Here is a 24,400-nt window from a genome sequence, read left to right as displayed (position 1 = left end):
AAGTCCTTTGTAGCCTCTTAATTGCAGTGAGACGCTATGTTTGCGTATTCCCTAATGGCTTGAAAGTAACCGTAGCGAAGGAACTGTGGACTGTGCTGTTAACGCAACGATCATCTGAAAATATTTACTGCGCATGCGCGGGTTGTCAAGAAATGCATCACCGGCTTTAGGGAACGCCGGCTGCATTGCGGAAATCAATAAATCAAAACTCTTTTGAGGAGAAATTCCACAGACCGGAGCCCTATGCGAGCGGGATCGCTCATGGGCCCGGTCTGCTTAATGTCCTACTGATATGTGACTTGCGTATGTGTGTGTTCGTAAGTACAACGCGATGCACATGAAAATATCATTAAAAGAACAAGTTATATAACGCTTTGCTATGCGGAAACAATAAAACTATCTCGCACTCACAATGTTCGCTGTGATTGCAATATATGCAAGAACGCATGTATAATAAGAATACATATTATTGTGTATTATGTAGTTAACCAAGTAAGAGTGTACTTTGCTGTGGAGTGCAGCAAAAAAGAAGAGGAAGGGACCTAGCAGCAGGAATTTGTACTTGTGAGAGAGCCCTGATTGGTCAGCAGGACAGAGGCTCAGAACTACCAAGCTGCAAAGTCTCATGGGGACTGTAGTTTACCTATACCTTTCCTCCATGTTTTTTCTTTATTTTGTTCACGTTTACACTGTTTAAAAAAAGCGAACGTGATTGATTTGAAAAGCTGTTGGACAGCAGTAATAAAGAAGTTATAACATAATGCTTGCCTCTGTGTCTTTAATAGAATCAAGACTACCTGCGCTATGTGCTTGGGCAATCTTCATTATATGTTCTTTTAGACCAGAGAGTTGCACAATTTGGGTTTGCACTTTGAGATCCTTCTGAAATGTAAATTAGGTTTTCAATTATAGTTGGAGTTTGGTAGGAGGGGGGTGACAGGCTCGATTACTTGCCATAATGTGATATTTCCTTTTCTTCCTGTATTTGATTCGGGAATGGTCCATCACAGTGGTCCTCAACTCATGTTACCGTGAATCAATAAAAAGAACTTGATAAAAAAATAAATATATTACAGAGGGCACTGTTTGCTCTTGTATCAAATATGGAATCCTAACACCTTAAAAAAACAGGTTTGAACTTTTGACTACCTTTTATCCTGGAAAAAAATACAATAGCAAAATAATAGACCTTCCTGGAAACTCCTAACCAATTGGAATGGCACTAGTGGTTCTTGCGGCTCACACATGGGACAAAATGTCCTCTTGACCACCTAGTGCTCTTCCCCAAAATTGCATGGCTATAGTAACTGATGGTCTTAGTGATGTTGGGCACATCCACAGACTTTAATCCTGTGGCCCACAATACTTGTGACTAGCCTAGCCTCAATAGAAGGGTTGTTACGTTACAGGACCACCTAATAAGGGCAAAATCAATCAAGTTCTGACAATTTCAATCTCTCTGTTCAAGGCAGAGTCGTTCAGGGGTCCCCAGCCACCCTATTTTGTTTAATGTTTTCCTGGCTCAGCTCTTAACTGCTATGTGACCTCTCAGTAAGAATGCAAGCATATACCAGTCACAATGAGGTTCCCCTAAGCCTCCTTTGATATGATATGACATGCATTACTCACCGTAATAGCATGTCTGATGATTGTATCTGATAAGATTCACATGCTGTGCATATAGTCCGACATCCAGTGGTAACCGCAGAGTATTGCATCTTGTCTTTCGGGGACTGAAAGGGGACGTCGGCATAGGCGTGTCTGTAACACTTTCCCTATCGTGACGTGTAGTGTACCCAAAATCCCTCACGCACGGAGGTCCCTCGGATTGTATTGTTTCTGCCATGAGGGAGCCCAAGGCTATTGTGAATGAGTACATAAAGAGAGAAAGTTGTAAGACGTCTATGTTCCTTCCACCCCGAGCGGGGAGGCAGGGTGGGCGCATGTGAATCTAAGCAGATACAATCATCAGAAATGCTATTACAGTGAGTAATGCATGTCTTCTGATGCTTGTTAATCTGCTTAGAATCACATGCTGGGCATAGACTAGCAAGCAGTACCCAGAGTTGGAGGTGGGATGTGAGAGGGAACAGTAGTGAAAAGATGTCTTAATACTGCTTGTCTCACCTGAGAATCAGATCTAGAACGAGTGTCTAGGCAATAATGTTTTGTAAAGGTGTGTACAGAACTCCAGGTTGCTGCCTTGCAAATGGACTCAAGGGGAACATTTGCAATGAATGCTATGGAAGCTCCAATGCCCCGAGTAGAGTGTGCTCTAGGCTTGAAGGGCAGTTCTCTCTTAGCAAGAGCATAACATAGTGTGATGCACTTAAACTATCCACCTTGAGGTAGCTGACTTAGAGATGGGATCCCCTTCTCTGCCAGCTGCCACTGAAACAAAAAACTGGTTCATTTTCCTCAGTGGTTTCGTCCTTTCCATGTAAAACATGACTGCCCTGCGCACATCCAGTGTGTGCAGGCTTCTCTCGGCCATGCTTGTGGGATTCTGGAAGAACGTAGGTAGTTTGATTGATTCACATGGAAATTCGAAAAGAACTAAGGCGCAAACCGGGGATGAGTGCGCAGAACCACCTTATCTCTGTGGACTGTAAGAAAAGGGTCAAGGATTGAAAGGACCTGTAGTTCGCAAACTCTTCTGATAGAAGTGATAGCCACTAGGAAGGCCATTTTATAAGTAAGATCATTTAGGCTTGCTTTATGCATTGGTTCAAAAGGAGACCCCATGAGTCTGGTTAGAACCACATTCAGATCCCATCCGGGAGTTGGGTTAGAAATGGGGGGTTGCATTCTTTTAACCCCTTCCATAAAGGCTTTAACAATAGGTATTTTCCACTATGACACCTTCTGTTGTGACGTGGTGTAGGCTGAGAGGGCAGCCAAGTGAACCTTTAGTGAATTAAAAACCAGACCGGAGTCTAACAACTGGGTCAGGTACAGCACAATGTGGGAAGGAGAGCAGATGATGGGACTGACGCTCTTACTATTGCACCAGATGACAAAGCGCTTCCACTTGCTGGAGTAGCAATAACGAGTTTTAGGTTTTCTGGCATCACTGAGTATGTCCGTGCATCTCTGAGTGAGCTGAAGGTGTCCAAACTCTATGACCTCAGGAGCCAGGACTCTAAGTTCAGAGTTTGCGGGCATGGGTGTAGCGTTGCCCCTCCGTCTTGAGACAACATGTTGTACGGACAGGGTCGTTTCACAGGAGGGGAGAGGGAAATTTCCATCAGATGGGAGAACCAGGGTTGGCAGGCCCACATAGGGGCCCCCGGTATCATGGTAACTGGTTCCTGGTGCATCTTGTTGAGCAGGTGGGGGACGGGGGAAAAACGTAGACAAATTTCCCTGGCCATGTTATCCAGAGTCCGTTCCCCTTGGAGCAGTTCTGGGGATATCTGGAGGTGTAGTCATGGCATTGGGCTTTCTCCTGAGTTGCAAACATGTCGATTTCTGGGAAGCTCCATTCTGTCAAGACGTTGGAGACGATGTCTTTGTGTAGACCCCATTCATACTCTAAAGGGAGTGGGAAATTACTGCTGAGCATGTCTGCTTGAAGATTGAGTTTTCCTGGGACGTGTTGGGACAGCAGGAACATCTTGTGTTTGAGAGTCCACATCCAAATGTTCTGGGACCGCTTGGATAGCCCTGGAGAGTGTGTGCCCCCCTGTTTGTTTAGGTAGTACATGGCTGTGGTGCTGTCTGTAAGTATCAGAACTGTTTTCCCCTGTAGCTGTGTTTGAAAGGCCTTCAGGGCCTTGAATACTGCCTATAGCTCTAACAGGTTTATATTGTTGGATGCTATTTGTGGGGACCACACTCCATGAGCTGTCTGCTGAAGCAGGTGAGCCCCCAACCCCGTGAGAGATGTGTCTGTCGTGAGAGGGGCTTCCACTACGGAGGTGGTGAAGGACTTCCCCTTCAAGAGGTTTTCCCTCGACCACCACTGCAGAGAGAGAACGAGGGCTGGGGAGATAGCTATTCCCATTGTCCGCTGGCCTGACACCACTGGCTGTTGAGCAACTCTTGCATGGGACGCATGTGCAGGCGCGCGTGGGGAACCAAGTATATGCATGACGCCATCATACCTAGCAGCCGCATGGCCTTGCGTACCATCACCTCTCGACTGGCCTCATATTGAGGGATCTGAAAAAGCATGTTGTAAATTCCTCTCGTTGGAGGGGAAGACGAGGCCGTCCTTCGTCCGAATTAGAGCCCCCAGAAATTATAATACTTGACTGGGGACTAGACTGGACTTCTTCTCGTTGATAGAGAATCCCAGACTGGACATAAGGTCTACAGTGTTCTAAAATCATGTGTCATAGGAGTCCCCTGTTACAAGCCAGTCGTCGAGATAAGGGTAAACCGGGATGGATAGTCTGTGCAGGTGTGCTGCCACTACTGCCAGGACCTTTGTAAACACCCTTGGCGCCGAGGCAATGCCAAAGGGGAGCACCTTGAATTGGTAGTGTCTGTTCTCTATCATGAAACTTAGATATTTCCTGTGCGCTGGCAACATTGAAATATGAAAGTATGCATTTTTCATGTCTAGTGTTGCCATGCGGTCCCCCTGTTTCAACAGTGGGATCACTTCCTGTAGCGTTACCATACAAACCTTTTGAGGTTTTATAAATGTGTTCACTGGGCGCAAGTCTAGAACAGGGCGCATGGTGAGGTCCTATTTGGGTACAAGGAAGTACACTGAATAAATACCCTTGTTTACCTGAAGAATAGGGACAGCTTCTATGGGGTCCTTTCCCAGAAGCGCTTCCACCTCTTGAATCAGGATCTGCAGATGGTCCGGTGTGAGGCAGCGTGATCGTGACGGTCTGAAATGTGGTGGTCTGGCGAATTCCACGCAGTACCCATGGGCGACCGGCTTGAAGACCCACTGGTCTGAAGTTATCCCATCCCATGCCGCATGGAAAGATGGTAAACGCCCCCCGACCGGGGTGACATGGGAGGGGACCTGAATCCGTTGGTCATTTCTGACCAGAGGCTTCGGCTCCTCTGGGGTTGGGGCCCCTTCCTCTGCCTTTGCCGCATTGTTGATCCGTAGGTGGGTAGTTGGCGGGGCTTCCGGATGCTTTTCCAGAGTTCCAGTCTCCTATATTGCAGTTGTTTTGACCTGCATGGGATTGGCCTCGACAGGACCGACGAGAACCGCCCCCCTCTGGGGGAAGGCTTCTGTGTTATTTGTTGTAAGGACTTAAGAGTCTCGTGCTCTGTCTTGGCCGTCTCCAGAGCATCGTCGACCGCTTTACAGAAGAGATTGGTCTCTTCTATAGGTTTGTTAATAAGAGCGGCCTGTGTTTCAGGCTTGAAACCGAGTTACGGAGCAAAGCATGCCGCTTCAATAGTGTGCCCTGGGCCAGGGACCTGCCTGCCATCTCGCAGTGTCCATAGTTTTTTAATTATATTTCGATTTACCTGCCTACCCTCGGCCATGATGGTGAGTAGTCTGAACCTAGCGGGTTCAGGAACCCCCTGGAGACCTTCTAGTACAAGGTTCCATTGTGCGTCTGCATAACTGGCAAGCAACGTAGTGTTGTTTGCTATGCGTGTTGTGAACACAGCTGCCGAGGTAACACGTTTACCTAAGGAGTACAACCTTTTAGGTTCCTTATCCGGAGGTGCCTCCCCCGTAGCAAGGGGTACCCCTGCCTGTTTCCGGGTGCCAGTGGCTACCAAGGAATCAGGGGTGGCGTGGCCTTTACTATACTGAGGGTCAGTAGGAGATGGCCGAAATAGTTTCTCCACTCTTGGATTCACTGCCCGGGTCTGTGCTGGTGTGACCAGGGAGGATGCCAACCTTCTTTTAATTCAGGAGAGTTCAGGAGAGGAATGGCTTGGCTTGAGGGGGGTTTCTCTTTGAGAATGTCCTTCACGAAATCTTGTTCGTGTACCGCCTCCTGGGTGGTGATCTTAAAGTGCTCTGCTGCCTTCCTTAAGATGGCATTGAAAGCCATTTGATCGTCCACAGGTGAGGCCTGGAGGGCCGGAATGGGAGGAGGGGAATTCAGGCACAGGACATCAGTGTCCTGATCTTGCGTAGGGAGCGCCCACGGCTCTTTCTCCACTTGCTGGGTCTCCTTCCAGTTGACCATGGCATCCGCCTGGTCATCAGTGTAGTCTTGCAGGAAGGAAGGGTCTTCTTCCTCATCATAGAGGTCTTGATAAGTGTCCATCTGGACCACATCTTCATGGTGGACAGAAGCAGAAGGGTCTTGAGAGAGTTTTCAGGGAAACATTAAGCCGACACCAAAAGAGGGTCATCACGAGATCTCTTAGGGGAAGGATGCTCTGAATGTGAAACAATCCTTTCTAGGCGGTTCATGCACCCTTTGAACTTTTCCCTGGTCCACTTAGACAAACCAGAAGGGGCAAAAGGTGGGAAAACGTAGCCTTCCTTTCGTTGGCGTCAAGATTTGTCCCCAAGGGTGTTGGACAGAGGCTCCTGACTGTCCTCGTAGGTTTTGCGAGTACTGGGGTGCCATGGCTTGTCTTTAGACCTGTTCGCCGTACGCTCCATGCGTTTTGAAGGTTTATTAGGCATCAGCCAATCCCCCAAAGTACTCCTTGCGAGACTTTCCTCAATCTCCGCCGAATCGGCATGAGTCAACGGGTCAGCAGTAGATTTACTGCGTACCGCAGCGCCAATGGGCCTAGCAGTAGATTTTTAACCCGCGAAAAGGCTAGGGGCCTAGTAGTAGGTTTAGGGCCTACCGGGGCCTTAGGGGGCGCCAGAGCATTGGATGATCGCGCTTCAGCTTCCAAACCTGATTTAGAGGTAGCGCCTGTTAGGCTGAATCATACGCAGTACCCTTTGGGAACACTACACACAATTAAGACTACAAATGTAAGTATAATTTCACCTTTGGTACAAGCCTGTACTACACAGTAAAGTGGTAGCGATGGCTGAGCAGCCAGACTTATCTCAAGAGTAAAGTGAGCAGTACAAGAGATTACACAAAGGACAACAATTACCATGGTTCAAACAAACACTGATTCAAGGTTTCTGAGTAAAAGAATATACATTTATTTACACCATCATTTATAAAACAGTTCACTATCATAAAGCACACAGAAAATCACAGTCTTAATATACTACAACAACACCCAATCAATTCTGGACAAGTTCAGCTCAAAATGAAGTGTGAGCAAAATGGCACTCCAGGAATTTAAAAGGGAGGAAAGACAGGGTTATTCAAAATCAATAGCACCAACAAGTTATAGGCAGGGCAATCTAGAAAAGGCCACTACAACTAGGATTCAAGTCAATAGGTCTGGGCCAGTGTTAATGGTTCAGAGTCTTTGCAGAGGATCACACAGTTCAAAGTAGTGTGTGGTTAAGTCTTTGCCAAGAGTTCAAAACGAAGTTGGTCGGAGGAAATGTTATTTAAAGGAGAAGGGAAGGACGAGCCTTCGGAGAGGCGAAAGATTTCCTGCGCTTTCACCATGGTCGGACGGAACGAGAGACCCAATTTGCACAGTACCTTTAAAGAAGAAGAATGCTGTAGCTGAGGCAGTTGTTTGTGGCAGTTCCTGCAGGCACGCGGTTCCTGAAGCTTCAGTCGTGGTGACAAGAAGGAGGACGGCTGGAGGGTCCTGCACTGCCCAGGGAAGAAGCCACCAGTGGAGCAAAGCGCCAAAATAAAAGGTGCGCTCCTTAAAACCCAAACTGGTTCTCTTCCCACTGGCTATCCGATCTACTGCAGCAATGCACAGTAAATTCGACCAGGATGGGGACCGTTGTCTGGTGTTTGGCGAGCTGTTTGTTCCCACCAAGCTCAAGGGAAGAAGATTCCTTGCAGATCTCCTCTGTTGAAGTTTCAGGCGATTCGGACCTGTAGCAGGGCTTCACCGGGTGTCCAGTAGTTGCAGCAGTCATCTTCCTTCAGCTTCTCGTTGGTTCTCTCGTTCCAGTGGCGACTCTGCCTTCCAGTCCCAGAGACAGGCTTTTTGTGCACCAAATCCCCCATTCACACAGCCTGGCTGTCAATCACACAGCAGGGTGGCTGTCCTGGCAGGGCAGCCACCTAGCCAATCAAACAAGAGTGTGACTTGGGTCTCCAAGGAGACCCTGCGCAGGGGGCCTCAAGCCCCTCTCTCACATCCTGTCGACCCAGACACTCAGGTGCCTAAGGAGGGCTTCTTTGCAGAAGCCCGCCAAAGGACTGCGAACAAAGGAACCAAACCTGGTTTGGCGCGCAGAGTACAACACTAGAAAGACCTTTACAAAAAGATATGGCAAAAGAACTCGACCGGAACCAAGTAAAAATGAAAGTGGATTACCGGGTTTGAGTTCAAGGCTACCACCATAACCTCCAATAGTACCAAAGGCTATTTTCATAGTCTGCGGTAGAATAAAAATGGTAGATACCACTGCCACCAGCCAAATCTCAGAGAAAGGGGAACATACTAATGTTCCATGAGAAACAGACAAAAGGGGATAGCTATTAACTCCACCAGTACTCTATTGGAAGATAGGGTGTGCTGGGTCTGTAAATTTAAAAAGACTAGTAAAGTCAATGGTAACTTTACATGCTCTGGGAGACAGTAGTCAGTCCCAGAAATTGGAGTTTAAAGTGGAAAGTCTGAAAAGACAACCCTGTGTCACTGCACTAAAGGTGCTGAGTGACACAGTAAAAAGATGATGCCCATGGGGTGGGTGGGACTCCATAGTCCATGAACATAAAAATGTACAACACACAGCAAAACACATGTAAGCGTGGGGGAAAAAGGCTCACACTCTTACCAGGTGAAAATATTCAACCCTAGAAATCCAGCAAAGCCAGACAATCAACAGGTAAGGGAAATTAGCCATTCTGGAGAATTCTCCCTAACAGCACCCTTAAATTTGAAGTGCCCAGTCGCAAGATGCTGCTGCGGATGCGGGGAAGGCTGCTGATCTACCAGATCAGAGGATTCCGTCGAAATTATCTGCGGTCCTGTTGTAGCTTTCACCCGTTTAGGCGGAACCGTTGAAACCGGTGATGGGGTTGTGTGCTTAGTGTGTGGTTTCTGTACGCCCTTGTCGCCTGGTGTTGTCCCCAATGCAGGGAGAGGGAAAGGGGAAGTGCAATCAGGGCAGCATTGCTCTGAGTGAGTACAGCCAGGGCAGTGCAGCTCTGGGTATGTGCAAGGAGGCAGGGGGCTGTATAGGTTACAGTTAGAACCCCTAAGTGCATCGTAGGCCCAGAGGCAGTGCAGGGAAGAGTGATCATGGAGGAGCCTGTTACCCAGTGAGAGTCTGGGGGTAGCCAAGCAGTGCAGGGAAGAGTGATCATGGAGGAGCCTGTTACCCAGCGAGAGTCTGGAGGTAGCCAAGCAACCAGTCAGCGCTTGGCTACCCCCAGCATGGATTTCAGAAAATCCACGTCCTATTTCGGTTGAGACCATCTTATAGAAGATAGAGGGTGGTTTGTTGGACAGCTGCTTGAAACTGCACAGGGATACAACAGGCATCTTTCGTTTGTGGGCAGGAGTTTGACAACAGATATTTTCCCCTGGTGTGTGCGTTTTATTGAGCATTGAGTTAAGAGAAAAATCTGTGGGCTTTTTTTGATGGGGTGTCAATAAAACACCATGTTAGTGCAGTGTTTAAACATTGGTTCCAAACATGATAGCTTGTGAAAAATCTAGTGTCCCACTACAGCCACTGCTATAAGGCAATCGTAGTGGGGGAATTGGTCAACTCAATAGTGGACTAATGGGACTCCTCAAACAATGGGATCCTCAGGACACAGATATCTAAATTACAGACATACCAGAATACTTCAGTTAGATTAAAGAAGTGCCAAATGCCCATGGTAACCACAGCCTACAATGCAAATGGTTATACAAATTGAATCAAATATAAATGTGGTTGGCTAAGGCTTCACATGACTACGAACATGTGTCGAACAGTTACAAAAACAAAGTTAAAGATGAGAAACCTTTCAAGGAATCAACTCTAGACCTGCACGACCATAATATTGCTACGTATCCGTTAGGAAATGTCGCATAGGTGTGGGAAGCTACGGAGACGCAAGGTTCCTTGGCTTCTTTTTTTAAACAATGAGTTTGTATAGGTTTCTTACACATCATTTACGGCGCGATAGGTCATAAATTGAAACACCGGCATCTGTTATAGTGGTTGAAATTAAAGTTTAATCATGGCCAAAGGGCCAAAAGGCCATGGTTAAACTTTAGTTTCAACCACTATAACAGATGCTGGTATTTCAATGTATGACCTATGGCACAGTAAATGGTGTGTAAGAAACCTATAAAAACTCAGTTTCAAAAACAAGACCCAACTCGGATCCTCCCTGTTTGGATGGTGCAACATTCCATCTTCAAAACATCAACCTCGGACAAGCCTTTTCTACACAAGTTAAAATCTGGAAAATACCCCTCTTGCAGAGGACTCTCGTCTGTATTGGAACTCAGGAAGCAACAAACTTCTTGTTTTATGGTAGGATCTCCAGAAAGAATAATAACACTGCTGAGAGACCCCAAGAATTATAGAGGGCTATACTAGTGTTTCTAGCCAGCCAATGAACAGTACACACAAAGAGGCCCGGTTAAAATGTGCAGCATCCCGGTTCGATCTATATTTATCAGAAAATGGTTGCGCGTTATTTTAAGCACCTTTAATAATTCAATGAATACATACATCACTGTATTCTAAAAAGTACATTACCAAACACGTTTTTATTCCTGGCCATGTACATAAAATACACTCTTTAGAATACATCACAAATATATCAACTAAGTTAATTGTTCCAGTCATTAGAAATATTGCAGAGTTGTCAACACATGCTTCTTGAATTTTTGTATTGCTTTTAACAACAAATGAGGGCGAAAACTCATTCATAGATTGGTATTCCACCTAACTAGAATCAATTTAATTGATGCAACATTCTCTTCTGTGTGCTTCCCAACACTGTAGGTGAATTAAACAAATTAACTCCCCACAAAAGAACTTAAGTCTTGAAAATCTAATGTTCTTCTTCGAGTCAGAGAATTACGGATGATTGCTCAGCCTTTCTGCCAGGGATTTAAATCCTATAAAAGATGGCATTGTAGAGGTAGATATTATTATTGAATATGTATTGCTGTATCTTGGTCAACGCACATTTGCATTCACTAATTAATATTCATTTTCAATAATGTGATTATTTTTTTGTGCTTTGTGGCACTGCCAAACATAGGAGAATGATGCAATACCATTTCCTCGGAGTAAGTAGAAATTCGGTCCCATCATATTTATAATGCCTGAAACAATGGATGTAACGTTTTTTGATGTATTTTAAAGAATGTACGTTGCAAATGGACTGGCTAAATTGCACTGTATAGTGAACAGTCAAGAAGAAACCAAGGGTTTCATTAAAGCATTTGTGATTGTAATAAAAATGATGCATTCATTAGTTGAACGGGCGGGTTGGCTCGTTTCTTTTTAAATAATGTATACCTTTTTGTGATTAGTGGAATCAGCCAGTTACGAACATCGGCTGCAGGCTTTGGAGATTCTGGCTGGCAGGGGACCAATAAACCAGCTTCTGTCTTTCAAAAGTTGGGGAGGCTGCCTTCAAGGATAAGAATTCCAAGCCTCGAAGAGCAGTAGTGTTGAAAAACAGCAAACACATTTCAGTTGCTTGTGTTCAGTCTAGCACAGAGATCCAGAAACTTCTTCACCTCAACATTTGGAAGATTCCAACAGGTTGACTTCACGAGGTCACCAGTGATAGTAAAGGGGAATATTCCAGTCCCACAAGTAAAGAGACAGGTCAGTTCTGTCCTTGAGACATTCCAGCTCTTATGCAAGGAGGGCACTGAAGAGGATTGCTGAGCATGGCACTCCGGCTTCCTGAAAGCTCATTTCCTGATTGGGCTGGAGAGGAGGTAGCATCTTAAATGACTGACAAAAAAAGCCCAAGTCTTTTCGCCAAGTTACCTTTTACTACAAGGAGAGCAAAGGTAAATCTCTCCAGACTTGCATACATTCCCACTAAATCATCGCCTTAGCTTACTAAAGGAAATTATTTTTTGTTAATATCAAAAGAATATGCACTCATTAGTCAATGAGAAGGGAAGACCGTGAGTAGTAAGTGGTAAATTGTTTTTATGAAGCGCAAATACTTTACCGGAAATTACCACTTTCAAGGCGCTTTAAACAAACAATATAATATACACAAAACCAGTGACAAACAGTACAACATAAATGCAAACATCAACACATAATAGCACATAAAACATCTGTGGCTCTGTGCTCTATATAGGTAGCGACATATTGATGGCAAAACCATCATCTTGAGTAGGTAACAATAAAACTCAATTTTGGGAGACTGTGTTACCATCACCTCAAGCCATACGTCTAAGTTCTCAGATCTCCTATGGAGGAATACGCATTGTCGCCTGGGCCAGTCTGCGATCAAGTTGCCCTCCCCAGCCCCCCCCTCGCTTCTTCTCTTAAACTTTCGAACACCACACCATGTTCCTCCCCAGTTGTGATTCCTCTGATAAGAACCCCAGGTCTCCCATCTATGTTCTATCAAGACAATCGCCTGCAGTATTTCAGATGGTGTCTGATGAGGGGCAAACCATGTACATGGGAACACAACAAATGCATTTTTTTTAAATGATTCTTTATGTTAAATGTTGTTGTTTTTCTAATCTCAAATGTGTAATGTGCGTTTTATTGCATTTTACATTTATATGTACTTTGTGATCGTTTATTATAACCTGGGTTTAGGGTTGTGAGTTTTGTGTATGTAAACACAGCCTTTTTATGAATTTTAATTTTTTCAAAATAAAATATGTATTTTTGTGTATTCGATATGGTTGAATTTACAAATTAGCCATTGCGTGACACCATAAGAATCTTCCAAGTAGTGATACCCCATGTTCCAATGATCCCAATTCAATCAAGATCCTTGTCTGAAACATTGCAGGCCACCACAAAAAAGTAGGAGACGAATGCTGGTGTAATATTGTCTCAAATTACCATGTGGTCATGTTACAGGAAACGTACTTAGCTGAGTCGCTACACCTACATGGCATTACTCTGTATTACAAGCAGACCACGAGATCGAGTAGTAAGAGGAGACCATTGGGTGACCTAGCGATATATATAGCAAACACTCTGGGATGGAGCATCATTCAAATGCATCTTTCCAATAACAATCTCCTCTTTTTAGTTGCGAGTGGTAAGGGCCCTAAACGTCATCTAGGCTTGATGAACCTCTGCAACAGGAACAGAGCCAAGTCCTTAGATGTGCTCCATCTGTTACAGGGAATAATGCAACCAGACTTTGGGCCTGATTCATGGAAGTGTTTTATAATGGTGCAATCCCATAGGAAACCGTTCCATGAATCAGACCCTTAATTGGCTTAATTTAACTTGTGTATAGGCGCGTTATAAATGCCATATCATATCATATCAGTAATCTGATTATTGTTATCTGTGGTGACTTTAATTGCAAAATCGGCTCTGGGGAATAGCTTCACTATGATAACGAGGAGAAAGCTCTGATATTCCATACCTAGTCCCTGCCTCTAGCATCCCACTACCTTCAGTTCTGCGCTAATGTTATGGGACACTGTGATTGAGCGGTAAATGGGAGGTTTCAATACCCCTCTGCTGGAAATTACACTTTTAATAACTGTCACTTTAAAAGTCGAATTGACTACATCCCAGTTCCCATGTATAGTGGAAATCACATCACAGATTCCGACTGTATAGCTCGCTACAACAGCCATCACCTGTCCCTCCCTATGACGTGATAATGGGCTGTAAATGAGTCCACTACTGCCTGACAGAGCTGTAGACTACATGAGGGAAATTATAAAACGCAACGAGGAAAATAAGTTCTGTCTGAGTTCCATCCTTCATAGAAACCAAAGGATGGGTGTCCCCTTCATCGTGGACCTGGGGAGCATATGAAATCAAGAAAATCAAATCAAGAAAATCAAAGGGCGTGGTCACACAGGCCAAAACTGGTATACAAAGAATAAATTAAATAATTTTACTCCGGTATGCAAACAAAGAAGGGAATATTTTATTCTTTAATTACACACAATAGTAAAAAATCTCAATAATAACACTAAGATTGCAGAAAAGAAAACTGCAAACTATCTGGCGCCACTCCCTGACTACTGACAATAAGGCTAAATTAACAGAACTCTCCAAACACTATAAAAAAGAAATAACCAACACAAAAAAAAAACATATTCAATGATAGAATTGCAAAAGCTAGCTCCAATACTAAGGAACTGTTTTGCATCCTCTGGGAAATGGAAGCCCCAATTCCACCGGCAGACACTGTCCCCAAAGATAAGCCATGGTGTACCGCAATTCAAAAAGCCCTCCTAAATAAAATTACTACACTCCAGCAGAAAATAGCAATTAAAAAGGCCTCTTTGCCCTCCTCTGAGCAACATCCATCACCTGACACAGGGCGTAACACAACTACACCATTTACCTTTAAAGAAATTTCTATCCTTGACACAGAAAAAATCATTCTCTCTTTAAAACCTTCAAACTGCAAGGGCGACAGCTGCCCGGCACAAATTATAAAGGATGCTGCTAGAGACCTGGCCCCGTTTATCTCCAAGCTCATTAACGCTTCTTTTAAAACTAATTCAGTACCCAATAACCTCAAAGAATCTTGGGTCCTCCCCCTGCTTAAAAAGCAAACACTAGATCCCACTATCCCCACTAACTACAGACCTATCACCACTGTCCCCTTTCTACTCCAAATTATTGATAGGGTGGCATATATTCAAATTCAGGAATACCTAGAAGTTAATCAGCTACTAGGATCACGACAGTCTGGCTTCCGCCCACTCCACGGAACGGAAACTGCCCCGCTAGACCTCAAGACTCAAATTGACGAGTTGAAGGACAAGGGACAAACTGCTATGTTACTTCTCCTGGACCTCTCTGCAGCGTTCGACCTAGTGGATCATGCAGCCTTTTGTAACCACCTTAGGTCGGCGACGCACTTTTCAGGGGAAGCCATAGCCTGGGTCCAATCCTTCCTTGCTAACAGGACAATGTGAGTCTTCTCCCCATTAACAGCTGCTGACCCAATTCAAATCGCCTGCGGAGTACCCCAAGGATCCTGTGTCTCGCCTACTATGTACAACATCTTTACTAAGCCTCTGTTTGACAAATTGGACAGACTGGGTATCACCTACACAAATTATGCAGATGATACCCAGATCCTTATCCCCCTTTCGGGCAACTTTTTGGAGGACACAGCCTTAGTAAACAAAGTATACCTCCTGATTCAGGCATGGATGGCATCTCATGGCCTCTGCCTGAATGACGATAAAACCGAGATACTAATCCTAGGCTCTGAAGCAAACATAAAAAAACTTAGCCATAGCTATACCGCCCTCAATATTGACAACAATCTCATAAAAGTGATGCCAGTGGTCAAGACACTAGGTTTCTATCTTGATGCCACTCTCTCGCTCAAGAAACAAATCAATTCCCTCGCATCTTCCACAGCCTATACCTGTAAGCTTATCCGACCATGCAGACCATTCCTCACTACCTCGAGTTGCATCACCCTGGCCAATGCTCTCGTAATGTCGAGACTAGACTATTGTAATGCTCTCTACTCAGGTGCCAACAAAAATATCATCGACAAATTACAAAGAATGCAAAATAATGCCGTAAGAGCAGCCTTGAATATCCCTATGAGACAACACATCTCAGATGCTAGAAGAGAGATTCATTGGCTAAAAATATCTGACAGGATGCTCCTAAAAACCACCTCCCTCACCTCTAAATGTTTAAACAATTTAGCCCCACCCTACCTTGCTGATAGGATAAACAGAAGATCGTCCACACGCCCAACAAGAGCTGCAATGCCCATACCTTGGAAGTACTCAGATTTAAACGTGTTACATCTGGAGGATCTAGCTTCCCAGTTATTGCAGCTCAAACTTGGAATGCATTACCGCATGACCTTAGAAAGGAACAGCCTTATCCCATATTTAGACTCAATGTAATCAAATGGCTACGCACAAATGACTGTTTGTCCCGGGAGGATAGCTCAGCGGCAGCGTGCGCGTCTTGGAAGCAAGACGACATGAAGCAGCAACAGGTTCGATCCCCGGGTCCGCGCTTAGAAACCTCCGGGTGTTTAAGCGCGTTATAAATACGTAACTAAGACAAAAAAAACACAATTACGCAACTAAGAAGAAAAAAAAAAAAAAAACAATTCCTGTAACAGCGCCTCGATGCCTGCGGGCTGTGTGAGCGCTTTATAAATATAAATAAAAATACTGTTAGCTTATCTCTCGCTACCTGCACTGCTGTCTCTGCTGCATGTTTCTTACCGTGCTTCCTTCCGCCATTGTAACTATCCTGGCAGTATTTATTCTCCAATTTTTTTGTATATTATATGATTCATTGTACTTACTCTGTAACTAAGCTTAAGTTGTCTTGACCTCTGCTGCGCCCGAATGCCCAAGGGTTTGGTGCGCAATAACAAATAAATAAACAAACAAACAAACATGATAGATCAAAAAACTAATACAAATCCTTATTAAAATCATCAGATTTGATATTATCTAAAACTGAAATGGTAAATCGGTTTAGAGAGAGAATACAATGGTAGGGTAGTGTGAATTTCAAACTCTGCTCCGGCCAGCAGAGTTGTAGTCCGTCGGTCCGGAAAGGGTGCTGGTACGTTGCTACCGGCACCCTTATTTTTGGACCAGCAGACTCGTAATGAGGCCCTTTATCTGCATGAATTTCTAATAGAATCCGGCTACAGGCAGTGGCACACTGCTTTTTTACTATTACTATCAATAAGAGATGCAACTAGTGCATTTAAGCTGGCCAGTTTTTAACATTCAGTTTGGAATAGAAGAACCAAGCTTGACTTGTTTCACTTTATGATAGTATGCATAACTGATCTACCTATTGCTTTTTATGATTGTTCTACTGGATGTTTGATGATTTTAACATGTATTTAAGTGTTTTATGGGTTACAACATATCCACAATAAGGAATATATTAATAGTACAAAACAGCTGCAATCTGCGACGTATGAAACCGGTTCGAATCAGGAGATTGAATCTTAAACAAATCAAAAGATACTGCTTCAATCCCTTTTTAAAACCTCAAAAAGGCATACATCAAATATTTTTGAGTGAGGGTATTCCAAATCCGAGTGTCCATGACTCGAACATTCAGAAACTGTGCTCTTTCAGTTAAGGTCTTTTGTACACGTGAGCAGAGAACATCCAGGTACATGCCTCTCAAACAAGTTTAACAGATATTGCAGGTGTGCTCCATTTAAAGCTCTCCAGAACCGAGACACACCCTGAATTGGACAGGTTTGTCTATGGTCTGCCATACGAGTGATTGATGAGCTGGTGCAATATGGTTGGATTTTCTTAACCGAAAATTAGTCTGAATGTCCTGATTCTGTGAAGACTGAAACTTAGCAAGTAGCACTGATGCAAAGATACATTTAGACACAATGGGCCTCATTACAAGCATGCTGGGTGCCGGTCAGCTTTGTGCCCTCCCGCCCGCAGAGTTTCATGGATGCACTGGTGAACAAGTTACTCTCTTACCTGGTAACATTCTTTCGATGGGATGGTCCGACGATGTATTCCATATCTATGACAGTAATCACCACAGCTGTGCTGCTTCGGAAAATCTTCGGCGTCTGCGTCCTGCGTCGATGACGTTGATACGCCGCCCTCGAGGACCTCCTCCGACGGCCGACGTCACTGGATGTTATAAGTTATAAGTAGGACGCACAACGCCCGTAGCCTCAGTTGTAGTTTTTTCCCCAGAATGTGTGGCACCAGTCTCCTGCCAGTCTGACACACAAAGCCTTGCGGAAACGTAAGCTGCAATCGCATAAGAAATTCTGTAGCGGGGAAGGCAGGGAGGGAGCGATATGGAATACGTCGTCAGACCATCCCATCGAAAGAACGTTACCAGGTAAGAGAGTAACTTGTTCTTCGAGGGGATTGGGTCCTCCAACGTATTCCATATCTATGACACACTCCCAAAGCAGTACAAATGCAAGGAGGTGGGAAAAGAATGCCCAATTAAATTGCAGAGTAAAGGACCGCCTTGCCAAAGGCCAGATCCTGCCCACAGATGGAATCGAGGGAGTAGTGACGTACAAAAGTATGTACCGAAGCCCAGGTGGCTGCATCACAGATGTTACGAATAGGAACACCCTTCTGTAGGGCAGTAGAGGCAGCCATACCCCTGGTAGAATGGGCCCGTAAACCAACCGGTGGGTCCTTACCCGCCAAGCGGTAACACTCAGAGATAGCCAAAATAATCCAGCGAGACAAAGTCTGTTTCGTCACAGCTTGCCCCAAATGCTTTCCAGCATAACCAATGAAGAGGTGATCGCCCACTCTGACCCGGGACATGCGTGAAATATAAAAGCTTAACGCTCTCCTCGGATCAAGCCTATGGAGCCTCTCCTCTTCCTTACCAGGATGTGGAGGAGGATAAAACGCCAGAAGAACAACCATCTGGCCTAAATGAAATTCTGTCACCACCTTCGGAAGAAAGGAAGGACGAACTCTAAGGACAACCCTGTCCTTATGAAACACAGTGAAGGGTGGCTTAACTGAAAGTGCCTGTAACTCACTCACTCTGCGAGCGGAAGTGACCGCAACCAAAAATACAGTTTTAAGAGTTAACAGTCTCAAAGAGCATGAATGCAAAGGCTCAAACGGAGCACCCATCAGAAACTTGAGAACAAGGTTCAAATCCCAACCGGGCACCTGGAAAGTTGACGGAGGGAACACATTAGTGAGCCCTTTCAGAAAATGAAAAATTAAAGGAATCTTAAAATAGGAACACTTCAGACGAGCGCATAAATATGGACAGCAAAAAAGACAGAACCATGGGAATGTCACATGCAAAAGGATCCACCTTCTTAACCCTGCACCAGTCGCAGAACTTGCGCCAACGGAAACGGTACAGGGACTTTGTTGCTGGCCGTCTGTCCGAGAGCAACACCTCCATCACGTCTTCAGGGAGGTCCCAATCCTTATACCTCAACCTTTCAGAAACCAAGCGTGAAGGTTGAGGGATCTGACCTCTGGATGGAGAACCTGACCCCCCTCCCTTGAGAGCAGATCGTCTCGGTAGGGAAGACGACGTGGAGGGCAGATGGACAAGTCGAGAAGGTCTGAGTACCACGATCTCCGGGCCCACGCCGCAGCAATGAGGATCAATCGAGAACCGAACCTCTGTAACCTCCGCAGTACTTGCGGGATGACGGGGACCGGAGGAAACGCGTAGAGCAGTGGGAATGACCACTCCACCAAGAACGCGTCTCCTAAGGCTCCTTTTGGAGGAAATTCCCGCGAGCAGAACCTCTCGCACTTCCGGTTGACACTTGAGGTGAAGAGATCCACTTGAGGGGTCCCCCAAATGGCAAAGCTCTCCAGGAGAATCTCCTAAACCAACTCCCACTCGTGAGAGATCGCGCTCTGCCTGCTCAGAGCGTCCGCCGTCTAATTTTCGTCTCCGGCCAGATGAACTGCCGAGATCGAAACTTCCTGCTGGATTGCCCAGAACAAGAGCTGCATCGCCTCCGTGCTCAGAGGAAGTGACCCTGCCCCCCCCCTTTTTGTTGAGGTAGTGCATGGCCACCGTGTTGTCCGTCATGATCAGGACATTCTTCCCTCGCACAGTCGTCAGAAAAGCCTTCAGGGCTAGCCTGACAGCCCTCAGCTCCAACAGATTGATATGGAGTCTGGACTCCGACGGAAACCAACGACCGCTGACTGTCAACTCGTTGGCATGAGCTCAACATCCCGTGAGGGATGCGTCCGTCACGATCGTCACCTCCGGCCAGGGTAGCCAAAATGGAGCCCCCTTCATCAGATTGTCTTCGACGGCCTACCAGAGAAGGTCCTGGGTGACCGAGGATGGCACCTGAACAGGGTCTGACATCCTGCCGGAGGACAGAGCACTAGGGCATGAGTGCCCATTGCAAAGATCTCATGCGCAACCTGGCCTCTGACACCAGAAGAATGCAGGATGCCATGAGGCCGAGCAATCTCAAGAACTCGAACGCTGGGAGACTCTGGGCAAGCTGAAACTTGTGCACCATCTGGTGAATGTGACGAGCCCTCACCTGGGGAGGAAAACACTGCCCCAGGGACGTGTCGAGCACTGCTCCGATGTACTGGAGCCTCTGAGTTGGTTTCAAATGGGACTTCTTTAAGTTGAGGGAGAAGCCCAGATTGTGGAGGGAGTGGCAGGTAACTGACAGATGATCCAGGACTTGCTCTGGAGAGCACGCCCTGATCAACCAATCATCCAGCTAGGGGTAGATGTGAATCCCCCCTTTCCTAAGGTGCGCTGCTACCACTACCATGAGCTTGGTGAGGACCCTCGGGGCGGAGGTCAATCCGAACGGCAGGACCCGAAACTGAAAATGTGCGAGTCGCCAACCGCGAATCTCAGGTACTTCTTGTGCTTTGGATGTATCGGCACATGAAAATAAGCTTACTTGAGGTCGAAAGACACCAACCAGTCCTGAAGTTGAAGGGCCTGGAGGAGTTGAGAGAGAGTAACAATCTTGAACTTGTCCTTCCTGAGGAGTTTGTTCAAACCGTGCAAGTCCATGATGGGTCTCAATCCCTCGTCTTTCTTGGAAATCAAAAAATAAGGGGAATACCATCCCTTGTTCCACTCCGCTACAGGCACCAGTTCTATGGCGCCTTTCTCCAGCATGGATTGAATTTCCTGCGCAAGGATCTGATACAGGCATTTCAAAGATAGATTCCCCAGTGGATTGTCTTGAGGCCTCTGCCGGAAAGGAAGACAGTAGCCGTGAGTTATGATCTCCAGAACCCACACATCTGAAGTAATGGCGCGCCACTCTGCAAGATGCTGCGCCAGCCTTTCCCCAACCGGCGAACCATGGGACATGGCCTCATGACTGAGGTGAAGCGGCTGCGGCGTTGCCTGAGGGCAAAGAGGCAACAGCCTGAGCGGCCTTGGCACCTCGAGTACCTTGTTTTCCACCTCTGGCACTCCTATGGTGGCCCCTTTGACTGGCAGCTCCTCTCGCTTTACCAAAGGATGAGTAATAATGAAAGGAACCTCCCCTCCATTGCTGTCCCCTTGGACGAAAAGGCAGAGGTTGGCGAACTGCAGTGCCCAACGACTTCGCTGCAGCGTTGGAGGTCTGCAACCTCTCAAGGCTCTCGTCAGCCTTGCTGCCAAAAAGATGTTCCCCGTCAAAGGGCATGTTGAGGAGCCGGGCCTGCACATCAGGAGCAAACTCCGACTTCCGCAACCACGCAAACCTGTGTATCATGGTGCTCGCCGCCATGGACCGGCTGACGCAATCTGCCATGTCCAAACCCGACTGAACGCCTCACACATGTCATCCTTGCCATCCTGAACAGACTTTCTGCACACACCTCCACGAGACACTTAAGAGCTGCTCAAGTTCACAACCTGTCCATCCCCAGATTTAAGCTCCAAAAAGCTGGAGGCTCCAGCTTCCCTGTGCTGGCGGCCAAGCTCTGGAACAAGCTTCTGTCCTCCCTCTACAGGAGGACAGAAGCTACAAAACCATTATATTAAAAAAAGACAGTCACAAGGGGGCAAGGGGATGCCCTTCGGGAATATGTTCAGCCACTAAGGAAACACAGTTCCACAGAGTGTGCGTGAAACGTGACAAGGCACAAACGGAGTTGGCCGCCTGAAGCGCCATACCCCCTGAAGAAAACACTTCCTTCGCCCAGCCGTCGAAACGCTTGTCGTCCCTATCAGGTGGGATGGTAGGATACGACACCTGCTTTGCCGGGGCCGTGGCCGCCTGCACCACCAAACTCTCCGGAGTGGGGTGCTTGGTCAAGTAGCAGGGGTCGCTACTGGCTGGGCGGTATTTTCGCAGCAAAGACTTGCCCACTGCCGGGAGACTCTACGGAGCAGTCCAAGCCGCCGCCACCCTCCTCTGTAGAGCCATATGGAACGGCAGTACCGGGACCTTGGTCGAGGATATCCCCTGGGGGAGCAGACCATCCCAAGTACTCGGTGACCCTGGACATAAGGCGCCTGTACGAGGAGTCGGCATGAGTGCCAGGCTCAGGCCTACAAAACTCCACCTCCGGAGAGGTGTCCAGCCCACTGGCATCGTGCAGGGACTGCCGCATGTCCTCAATTTGGCTATGGCCCGAGAGAATCTCGTCCGGCACCGTATCCGGAACCATGCCATCATCAGAGCCCTCATCCACCTCTGAAATAAATTCAAGCTGGCGGTAAGAAGGCACAGAATGTAGAATAAAGCCATGCTTGACCTTTGCCAGAGCCTTTCTAGGTGGTTCCACCGAGCTCCGGGAACCCCCGTCGAAACAGCCTCGAAAGGCGTCGAGCGAATTGGCGTCGACGCCGAACGCGGCGCCGACAGCATCGATGGCGTCGACACAGTCCTCGAGGCCGAAGCCCCGAGCGTGTCCCTCGACAGCCTGGGCGCGGATGGCGTTGACTTCTTTGGAGGCGGGGCCTCGAAAGAGTCCGTCGACGACCTCGGCGTCGACATCTTCCTCGAAGACACCACAGGAACACACGGTCTCAAGCGCGTCGAGGACCAGGACCTGGAACGGGCATAACGAGAACGATTCCCCTTGTCCGAGCGGAACCTCTCCCGCGAATCGTGCCGACCACCCAAGCCCGAAGGCGTGCGAGCGGTGTCTCTCGACCGATCACGACCGACCCCACTCGGAGGCGCAGACGGACCAGTGCCCTGCGATTCGAGAATCGCCAACATTTTCTTCCCGAAGGAAGCCCATTCCTCCAGCGTCGCATGCTTGGTGGGGTAAGCGACCCGCCGACGGGCGGAGTCCTCGGATGAGGACGGGGAAGGTGACCGATGATGGCGCTTCTGGGAGTGCCTCGAAGAGGCAGAGGAGTGGCGGGACTGACTCCGGGACCGAGACCCACTGGACTTCCGATGACGACGCGGAGAGTCGCCCCTCGAATCGTCCGTCGAAAGCCCTGCAGACCTCGACTTCCGTGGCTTGGACACCTTACCTACCGATAACTTCTTCTTGCGCTCCCGCAAGGCTTTGGACGTGAGCGACTGGCAGTCAACACAGTCATCCGTGTCATGGGCCTTCCAGAGGCACCAGAGGCAGGCGTCGTGCAAGTCTGTTACCGACATCTTGGACCCACAGTCCCCGCACTTCTTAAAGCCCGGACGCGGTGTGGAAGACGAGGTAAACATCTTCACGAAGAATAACTTCACAATTCGAACTGGTTCGAAGAACCGTGAAAGAACAGAAACTCCAAATAGTCGAGGCGCGCCGAGATCTCCGAAGCGAACACGTTTGCGGAAAAAATGGAACTGAGGCTACGGGCATTCGTGCATCCTACTTATAACATCCAGTGACGTCGGAGGAGGTCCTCGGGGCGGCGTATCGACGTCATCGACGCAGGACGCAGACACCGAAGTTTTTCCAAAGCTGCACAGCTGTGGTGATTACGGTCATAGATATGGAATATGTCGGAGGACCCAATCCCCTCGAAACTGTCATTACCTGTGCCAGTATTTTCGTGCTCCCTAATCCCATAGAGTCCTATAGGGACTCAATGGGAATGGGGAACAACATTTTACCAGTGCCTTACTTCCCAGCCGCTGGGTTTGTAATCCCCTGATATTACCGGCAAGTCAGGTGCTGGTAAATGTTTACAGGTCCGGCTGCAACCGGCCGGTATCACCGACATGGTTACCGCTGGACCCGTAATGAGGCCCAGTCTCGGACTTTGCCACTGCCTGCACTAGAACATCATAACTTGGGATACACCATAGGGTTCAAATTATTCTAAATTATGCTGCATACATTTCCTGAGGTGATCAATTAGAGATCACATGCCCTTTTCCCTAAGCACACAATATAGTAGCTTGTAGTTATCTGACAGCACTCACAAAGGAGCCTAAAAGAATTACACAACGCAATGCCACCTTACAGAGAGAAACACAGAGCCTCATTACAGGAATGGGAAATAGTGGAACACCGGGAGGTAGCAGAGCAACCAGTGGGCAGTTCACTACCGCCCTTTAAAGAACCCAAAGGAATTGGGCTGGGGTTACCGCCAGTGGTAAAAACCACATTGGCAAGAACATTCCACCCGATACTGCCAGTGGAGTGGGTTGGTCACATTAGCTTTGTGGCATTCTGCATGCATACTCAGCCAATCCCAATACAGCAGACCTCCCGATCCAGGTTTAGTATAATAAAGCTGGCAGTAAAGAAAGAAAATCATTTTTAGATCAGCTAACATTTGCTCTAAAGTTGTGTAGATTTTGAAGGGGACACCCGAAGATCTAAGATTTGCAGCATTTGTGGGGAGACCTGGGGACTCCTCCCCTGC

The 24,400-nt window shown here is 47.0% G+C and overlaps 1 protein-coding gene across 2 annotated transcripts in view; it reads right to left on the bottom strand.

Moving 5' to 3' along the window:
• Positions 1 to 24,400, bottom strand: part of HEMK1 (HemK methyltransferase family member 1) — a 546,172-nt gene that overhangs the window by 31,549 nt on the left and 490,223 nt on the right. The gene's annotated exons all lie outside the window — the stretch shown is intronic.

This window comes from Ambystoma mexicanum, chromosome 2p, assembly GCF_040938575.1.
Source record: "Ambystoma mexicanum isolate Mex_15411 chromosome 2p, UKY_AmexF1_1, whole genome shotgun sequence".
NCBI classification, from domain to species: domain Eukaryota; kingdom Metazoa; phylum Chordata; class Amphibia; order Caudata; family Ambystomatidae; genus Ambystoma; species Ambystoma mexicanum.
This window is presented reverse-complemented; position numbering and strand designations above follow the sequence as displayed.